The sequence below is a fragment of the Protomyctophum parallelum genome, assembly GCF_964188405.1.
Source record: "Protomyctophum parallelum genome assembly, chromosome: 16".
Classification (NCBI taxonomy): Eukaryota; Metazoa; Chordata; class Actinopteri; order Myctophiformes; family Myctophidae; genus Protomyctophum; species Protomyctophum parallelum.
In genome coordinates this window covers 7,699,540-7,709,129 of record NC_139711.1, presented here as the reverse complement: position 1 = coordinate 7,709,129, position 9,590 = coordinate 7,699,540, and positions in this window count along the sequence as shown.

Sequence of the window (9,590 nt, the reverse complement as noted above, 5' to 3'; positions counted from 1 at the left end):
GGCTCCGGATGGGACGGTGCATGGGACTGACTGTATATGTGCAGGGTGTGAAATGTCTTTCAACAACAGACTGATGAGCCCCTTGTCTGTGTCTCTCAGCTCACATTCCCTCTCACATTTTTAAAAGGCCGGGGCTCTCTTGGGCATCACAAGTGACAAGTGACAGAGTTCATTTTTGTAATTGGAGCAATCAGGATGAGTTCCCCAAGAGGATGCAGGCCTACAGAAGTCTGTAAGCTATAGACAGATAAAGGCAGGTTCCGGACGTGCAGGAAACCTGAGCCCTATTGTTGGGGGCTGTACAGGGCAGGCAGCCAAGGGTTTTTTTTTTTTTAATCTGCGATGATGCCGTGTTCCTTAAAGTCTCTAAACTGCTGATCTTCAAAAGCAGACAAGAAACTAGTCTGGCAAGAAATGCAACTTCTTTTGACTTTTGAGTTCATGAGTGACTGTCATGCTTTTTTATCATCAAACAAAACCACTGGAAAATCTGGAAAAAATGTAACATCACCGCGATCCATCTCTCAGATCGGCATACAAGCCATGGCAGCCATTAGAGCAGAAACCAACAGCGGGACTTCAAAGCGGACAGATAATGCAATTGACTTTGATGACGGGGAGTACATCTAGATTATGTCACGGGGGGGTTTTGGCTGGATACAAAAAGATTTATTCAGTACGATACTATAAGACATATGTCAGCAATATGTGCTGTTGGCTTCTTCAGTCAAGAAAGGTGTGTGCGTGTGTGTGTTGTGTGTGTTTGTTGTGTGTGTGTGTATGGGGGGGGGGGATGCCTGAGGTGGGGGGATGGATGCCAAGCTCCCACCTCCAGCCTTCCAGCTGCCCCATTTAACACTCATACATGCTTTGATTCCATGATCTGCACCTCTGATGGATGCCAACACAGAGCGCATTGAGAACCAGCACATAGTGAATCCATTAGAGCGAAGAGGACGCTGGTTCTCGTTCCTACCTCCCCTTGACAGCTCCGACATATGGAAGCCTACAGTAGAAGGTTAGCAGGTGTTGTACCGAGACAGACAGAGAGACAGACAGAGAGACAGAGACAGAGACAGACAGAGAGAGAGAGAGAGAGAGGCCACGTCGCAGCGTTTATTTAACCCCTGAGCAGTGCTATTCTCACAACAAGCCCCATGTGCCAAGATATACAGACCTGTACAATGGTGGATGTGGCTGTGACGGATGGGTTTTCTGAGGATGAGGGGGGGGGGGTCAGGTGGATGGATGGATGACATAGCAGGATGAATAGAGGGTGGAGGAGTTTAAAAACCAGGATGAATGAGAGTGGCTGTGTGTGGAGATGGAGGATGTTGTGGTTGGCTGACAATGGGGTAGACGTAGACGTGAGGTGTGATTGCAGAGGTTTGCTCCCATCTTTCCCTATAGTCAGCTATTCGCCTATAGTGACACACACTCTGTGTGTGTGTGTGTGTGTGTGTGTGTGTGTGTTTCACACACACACACACACACACGCATGAAAGCACACACGCATACACCTCATGCCTCTGACTCATTGCAGTTTGCCATTGGCTGGGTCAGGCTCCATTAGAGAAGAACAGTGACCCATGCAAGTCATTCTGCCAAACGCTTCCTGAGAAAGGAACCACGGATTGAAACGCTGTGAGGCCTGTAGTATATTTATAGACCGTCAGCTGTGTCTGCTGTGTTTCTTACGGCCTAATATTTCAGGCGTGCCATGCATGAGTTAGGTGGCGAATTAATGTTGACGAAGTCTCTGTCAAAGGCCAGGCATCGAAGAAACCATTGAAGAATTGGTTTGATCCCGAGGGGGAAGCACAGATGCACGGCAACTTCTTTTTTGAGACAATTCCGATGCTCTCTCGTGCAAAGTCAAAGCAAGTCAAAGCAAGCAATCAAGTCAATACAAAAGGGGAAAGCCATACCAGCAGCGCAACAATGTTATTATTGTCCTCAGAATCAAAGCAAAGGAGAGCATATTTTGTTTGGGATTAAATCCAAACCAGCATTTTGCCTCCTAAATCTGAGTCAGTTAACCATCATGTACGCTCTCCAACGTCAAGTGTAATTACTGGCTGCAGCCAGGGTTAACTAACAGTTTGGGTTTCTCTGATATTTCCCCTCATAAACCTTTAGCAATGTAAGGCAAGGCCAAACATCCCATTAGAATCAACAGGGAGAAAAAACCCGAAACAAATGCAGTGTCGAGACAACACAAACATCTGTGGCTGACGTAGGTTATGAAGTTCAAGGGAGTCAATCAATTCAATCAAAAACACGAGTGCAAAGAAACAACTCCAATCGTCTGTGGTGTGGCTAGAAAGGGCTTCGTTCTCACAAAAACATGGACGATAAACTCGCACCAGGTTGAAAGGTTGAAAGGCCTAGAGAGAAGGTGTCCATGGATGTGGACTAGAGCAGCGGTTCCCAACGTGGGGTCCGCGGACCCTTTTTTTTTTTTTTTTTGAGGGGGCTTGTGAATCATGGTGTGTGTGTGTGATATGAAATGTCCAGTACCTCCCCAGTGCCTCCCCAAGTGCCACCCCAGTGTCTTCCCTGCAGTGTCTGCCCAGTGCCTCCCCCGTGTCTGCCCAGTGGCTCCCCAATGTCTCCCCAGTGGCTGCAGTTTCTCCCCAGTGCCTCCCCAGTGCCTTCCCAGTGCCTCCTGCAGTGTCCCCTCAGTGCTTCCCCAGTGCCTCCCCAGTGCCTCCCCAGTGTCCCCCTGAGTGCCTCCCCAGTGTCCCCCCAGTGTCCCCCTGAGTGCCTCCCCAGTGTCTCCCCAGTGTCTCCCCAGTGCCTCCCCAGTGCCTCCCCAGTGTCTCCCCAGTGCCTCCCCAGTGTCTCCCCAGTGCCTCCCCAGTGTCCCCCTGAGTGCCTCCCCATGCTCCCCAGTGTCCCCCTGAGTGCCTCCCCATGCTCCCCAGTGTCTCCCCAGTGTCTCCCCAGTGCCTCCCCAGTGTCTCCCCAGTGTCTCCCCAGTGCCTTCCCAGTGCCTCCCCAGTGTCCCCCTGAGTGCCTCCCCAGTGACCAGCCGAGTGCCTCCCCAGTGCCTACCCAGTGTCCCCCTGAGTGCCTCCCCATGCTCCCCAGTGTCTCCCCAGTGTCTCCCCAGTGCCTCCCCAGTGCCTTCCCAGTGCCTCCCCAGTGTCCCCTCAGTGCCTTCCCAGTGCCTCCCCAGTGTCCCCTCAGTGCCTTCCCAGTGCCTCCCCAGTGTCCCCTCAGTGCCTTCCCAGTGCCTCCCCAGTGTCCACTCAGTGCCTCCCCAGTGTCCCCCTGAGTGCCTCCCCAGTGTCCCCCCCCCCCGAGTGCCTCCCCAGTGCCTCCCGAGTGTCTCCCCAGTGTCTCCCCAGTGCCTCCCCAGTGCCTGCCCAGTGTCCCCCCAGTGTCTCCAATAGCAATACAAGAGCAATAATACAAATCAATCTTAATTTATTAATCTTATTCATTAATTATTGAATCAAATTAATTAATTAATCAAAATGTTCGACGCAAGAAGGCCCCCCTGCGGCCTGCGCCCAGCACCATGCCAAAGCTTTTTCCTGCAGGAAACACTGCTTGTGGTTGTAAATATATTGTTATCTGTGTTGCGAGGATGAGGGGGTACCTGGAAAAATATCTACCGCAAAAGGGGTACCTGGTCCAAAAAAGGTTGGGAACCCCTGGACTAGAGGGGGAAATAGTACTGCAGCATGCTTGCTTCATCACAGTGTATGAGAACAAAGAAAAACTATTTGATTGACGGGCTGTATCAGACCATCAGAATCCCTTAAGCTACATTCACATCAGCACACAATAAGCCTATCTGAAGTTATGTCTGGTACAATATTCCCAGAGTGCATGAGCAAGCATAACAACAATCTTACAAAAATGAACATCCTTATGTAACATCATACGCGATGTTTGTACTCTGGGTATTGATAGAACAGAAATGTCAAGTTATACAAGAATCCCCGGAGACACACCCGAAATGCAGAGAGAGCCTGAAATAAATGCTTGCCAATCAGATCCAGCAAGCAGCAGCCATCTGGACCTATCCGATTGCAAGGCTGAATAAGAGACTGAAAAAATAAATAGCTATAGTCGGTGCCAGGTTCCTGTTGAGGCTGAGAGGGAAGAAAAACCACAGTGGAAACCCTGTTCCAACCCACAGGTGATCAACCCCGGCGTAAAAAGCCTGCTAATGAATTCAGCGCTACAGTCCCTGAGGTGTCTGGGTTTTTTGGGGGGGTGGCGTGGTAATAAGGGAGGTAATGCCTGACCCCATCGCTGCAGGGCTCTCTGGGTTAAGGCCTGCATGGAGCCCCCGGAGCTCCCCCCCCCCCCCCCCGCATGGCCTGCACTGAGAGCTGTCATAGGGGGGGCTAGGTTACCCCGCTGGGTTTCAGTTTCCTGAATCCTGACCCACTTAAAGGCTGTACGTGCTGACAAGCGTAGCGGTGGAGGTTCTCGTCTGGAAGCTAACCTGGTTCTCTCTCCCCCTCTCCCCTCCTTCTGGCCTCCGAGCTTTACCAGCTTAGTAACTCCACTCTTTATTTTTGACTCTTCTCTAATTAGGGCGCAGGCTGGACTGAGAGGGGGGGGGGGGGGGGGGGGGGGGGGGGATAGGAAAAGCAATAAGAGAGAGTGGAGAGGAATGGACAAACAGATGTGCATAGGACGTATATGATGGATATGTGACATTTGATGTTTAATCTGTCATATATCGATTCTGCACATTCCCTGTTAGTGCCCCCAACTTTCATTTGTTATTTTATTTCAAATGTATACAGTATATACCGGACTGGAGGCTACATATATTGTATTGATGCGGTGCATGTCCCACTAACATTTTGCTGCTTGTACCTGTGTGAGTGACTGAGCACCTCTTGAAGCTTGAAACATAAGCAGTGAAAGAGCGTAAAACGCATGAACATTTTGTCTGATGGTAGGGTGTGTGTGTGTGTGTGTGTGTGTGTGTGTGTGTGTGTGTGTGTGTGTGCACGCACGTGTGTGTGTGTGTGTGTGTGTGTGTGTGTGGGAGGGGGGGCACACATGAAAAAGCAAAGGTGGAGACTCCTATTCTGAATACCTTCCTAAGGAGAAGGAATGCTTTGTTTGGCTTTTTCATAAGGTCGTGTTATGATAACCCCGGCAGAAAAATATTTATGAACTCAGCGGAGCGGGGAAGAGAAGGGCCCTTAATAACAGAGCGCGCTGGACATATTCGCTGGTATGAGATCCCGTTAACAATGTTGTTACATCAGGAACATTAAGTAATTTAAATCCCCGGGCTTAGAAACCAAACTTAAACCTACACACGTCCACATTCAATACACGGTTCAGTTTTTGTTTGTTTATTATTCTCTCCTGTTTCAAATAAAAAAATCCCTTTAAAATTGCCTCGTTTCTATGAAACAACGCCTCCCCAAGGTGGTCCGTCTTTTCACCACCCGACAAATTGAAAGTCTCTCAAAGACTTTGAACGTTGCTGGCTCCAACGGCTAACGTGTCCCAGAGGAATGGAGAAAGGAATGGTGCTCCTTGGGGGGAGAGGGGGGCTTGCTCATGCTCCGGGCAGACCAAGGTCAAGCACTTTAGGGTCAAACTCATCCATCTATCCACCAGTAAATGGAAAGATGTCAAGAATGTATTGCTACGGCTGGGTAATCAACCGAAAATGTATCGAAACCGACGTTCAGAAACTTTCACTGACTTAAAGGGCCACTTCACCCCTTTTGCAACCAGGTATTATTGTAATGATGTTTGGGAGACAAGAAACACTTTCCTTGGGTTTTTTTATGTGGGTCATTTGTGTTTTTAGATATTTCAGTATTTCAAAGTGTCCATGGACTCATGGACATGCACTGGGCTTACTTCTTTCCTGGACTACAATTCCCATAATGCTCTGGTGCACTGCTCCTCCTTGTGGATAGGGGGAGAGCTGTCTTACATGTAGTCATGAAGGAAGTGAGCCCAGTGTCCTTGACACCATGGAGTCCATGGACACTTTGAAATACTGAAATATCTAAAAACACATATTACCCACATAAAAACCCCCAGTAAAGTAAAGTTTCTTGTCTCCCAAACATCATTAAAATAAGATCTGGTTGCAAAAGGGGTGAAGTGGCCCTTTAATGTTGTTCATGTTTATGTAACGTACAACATTAGTGGGAAAAAGTGTTTTATTAAAATGTATTAAATCAATTTGTTTGATTAACTGTCAGAGAACTACGGCGGCAGTGTAAAAACAATCAGATAGGCCTGGGCCATGGCTCAGTGGTCCAGGCACCTTGGCTGGTAATCCAGTCTGGCAGTGTGCCGTGGGTTCGACTCCCGATCCCGAAGGCCTTTACTGCATGTCTTCCCCCCCATCTCTCTCCCCCATTTCCTGTGAGCCTACTGTCTGTCCCTCCATAAAAAAATATATAAAAGAAAGGCGAAAGCCACAAAAGAATAACATTAAAAAAAAATAACAATCAGATAAAATCATTCATTCATAAATCGTAATCAATTGGTTTGGAGATTTGAAAGAAATTAACTACATTCCTAGTGAGGAATCCACTGGATAACAATCTTTCCTCTCCATGTTTATTTGAAATTGGTCATGTGTTTCATTTGAGCCAGTATTAAAATACATGTGTGCCTGTTGTTTGTGTGTGTGCATGTGCATGTGTGTGCGTGTGCGTGTGCGTGTGCGTGTGTGTGCGTGTGCATGCGTGCGTGCGTGCCTGCATGTGCCAAGAACAAGTATTGTAGGGTGTACTTTTGAGTTTTGACTACCGTCTGGAAAAAGCATAATTCCATGCCAAGAAAGATCTTAAAGTACCAACTGCTCAAAAGTGAGGTTTTACAACTTGGGTACAAGATTGTGTTTATATTTGGAAGCCTAGGTAATGTCCACAGTCGTGAGGTGGAGGAATGCCCAAGGCAAAAACTGAGGCAGTGGCAAGATCCCGCTCCGTATCCGTTGTAATTGGCAGTCATCCACATATGAAGAAGGAAGTGTTTTACGTATTCATAGAGACTGACTCTTGCCCTAGATTTTCCACCATATATTCATGTACTAATAACCAAAATAAAAGTATTACAATGTGTGTGACTCATTAGCGTGAGTGCACAGTGCACACATACGGTCTTTATGAGTCTGAGGTCGTTTGTCCAGTATTCCAATTATCATACATTAATGCAATGATAGCTTGCAGCTGAGTGCCGTGCGTCCGAGGCACCACATGTAAAGAACGAGACGCATCCAAGCTGACCGGTGTGGTCGGTCGAGGTGAGGCATGATAAATATGAGACCATAGCTATACACAGGAAGTGGGTGGAACTGGAAAGACATCTCAAATTGGTCCCAGACCCCAAAATACTCCTATAGTTCGGCAGACATGATTTCTTCTCCCTTCTTTATCCAGGAACTCTCTCCCCATGTCCCTGTTGCTCTACCGCTCCCCCCCCCCCCCCCCCTCCCTGTGACCTACTTCTAATCCATGGAACCCGGTACACTGCACTGACTGCACCATCATTATAGTTCAGGTCCAAATTGGAAATTGTTTCTATCAACAATATATATTGTTTATATACAACATACAATTATATAAACAATGCATTCAAGTGTGATATTAACCACATACACATGAATCCTCTGTGTGTGTGTGTGTGTGTGTGGGGGGGGGGGGGGGGGGGGGGTTGAGTTTCTCTCCCCGGTTGATACACTGATGATGACAACATAATGTTACTCTCATAGGCAGGAAATCAAATCTGAGTCACCTCAACAGGAAATTAAAGAGAACAACATGGGTTTAGACAAAGGCCCACAAACCCCAGTCTAACCACAACTCTCCCAGCAACCCCGGGCAAAGGGACATTGTCTGGCAAGGGTGTCGAACCAGTCAAACACTCCCAACAGTCTGTCTGGGCTGCATGCACCAGATATGCGTTTGGTAAATAATATTAATAAAACATGGCGTCCAGCCAGCCCATTTGCAGTTCAAACACAAAAGACAACTATCATCTCGTTATAGGCTTATGGCCGTTTTTTTTTATCCTGATTTGTAAAGATCACCTCGCCGATTTTAATAGCATGGCAGTTGAGCCAAGAAACTGTAAAAGCCTGTTTATTATGCTCCACTGGGGAAATCAAAATCCAAGGCAAACTCTTGTCACGGAGCCCCTTGAACCTTTGGTTGTTTTGCGTTCTATTAATACCAGTACGTTGGCGAAGACATCAGTCCACAGCTGTATTCTTTCTAGCATCTTGGATGGTCAGTTTGTTTATGAGGGGCGTGAACTGCCACCCACAGGGAGAACTAGCCAACAAGAAATATAAAATACAAAATACAGTGTTTGGAATGGTAATAGTACCACTATATATCTGTTTTGAATGAAAGTTTGGGCTAAATAGAGAAGCTCTGTGACTTGTCTATCATTATCAGAAACACATTGTCGGGTACGAAGTTCATTCAAGGAAATCACATCGCCTCCAACATATTCACTGCAGGAGTGCAGAAAAGTGCATGGATTTACAGGACTCATTAGTGCATCGGAACACTGCTTTCAGACAGTACACTATAGACAAGGAGTGATGAAGCGGTGAATGGACTTTCACAATCAACTGCACGTCCTTGCATCCTTGGAGTTTGTTGGGTCATATACCCCTGATTTACACTGGGTTGCGCGCAGTGTCACGCAGATAGCTGATCTGCAAGCTCACAAAGACACGTGAGCTTGTATAAGTACGTATAAATCAAGGCAATGCAGTGTTGTAGTGTCTTGCAACCAAGACCATCTCAGAACAGCTAATCTCGTCAATAAAAAGTAATTGCATGCTGCCATGTGAACTTTATTTCCCGTTCCTTGTCATTTCGTGTCTTTTAGCACAGATGAACAACATCCTTCCCTGAAACATTAAGGCAAAGTATAATCTCTGTGAGATTCCTCGGGCATGACGATGAGATTTCTAACTTTCTGCCCTCTATTCTCTGCCGACCGCAGTCCTTGTGGGATCTCGAGTCTGACTCCTCTTCCACGACTAATTGCTAGCTTTGAGCTGTTCAAATAAGTATCTACAACCCAGTCTAACTGGCAACTACAAAATGGGGATGTTGTCTTTATCCCCATTGGGCATAGTCTTATGGTATGTACTATGCAAGTGGCAATCACAAACACGTTGGTCTTATGAAAGGCACTGAATCAAAACTCTGATCTATATGCATCCACAGCTAATTCGGTTCCCAGGTGACTCAGTTGAGCTTAATGGTTCCTGGTCATAGTCATCGTTTTATAGTCTTAAATGGTTACTGTCTGTTTGGGTTTCCTTCTGACTTCTCACGCAGACTCTTCCAGCACACTATATTCTGTTCCTTTATCAGTTTTGAGGGTTAAGAGTCTCATGCCTTTCCGGGAATCAACCATCAAATTGGCTGCTATGCTGAATATGCAGTTCTCTTCTTGTGGCCTTCAGTGAGATTACATTTGCTGTCTCTGTGTGTCCAACAGTACATTTGGCATTGATATGGTGAGGACCTTCGGTGTCTGCCTCTTTGATAGAGCTCTCTTCCACGTGATTTTTATTTTATTTTTAGATATAAGCGATTCACTTATTTTCGGTG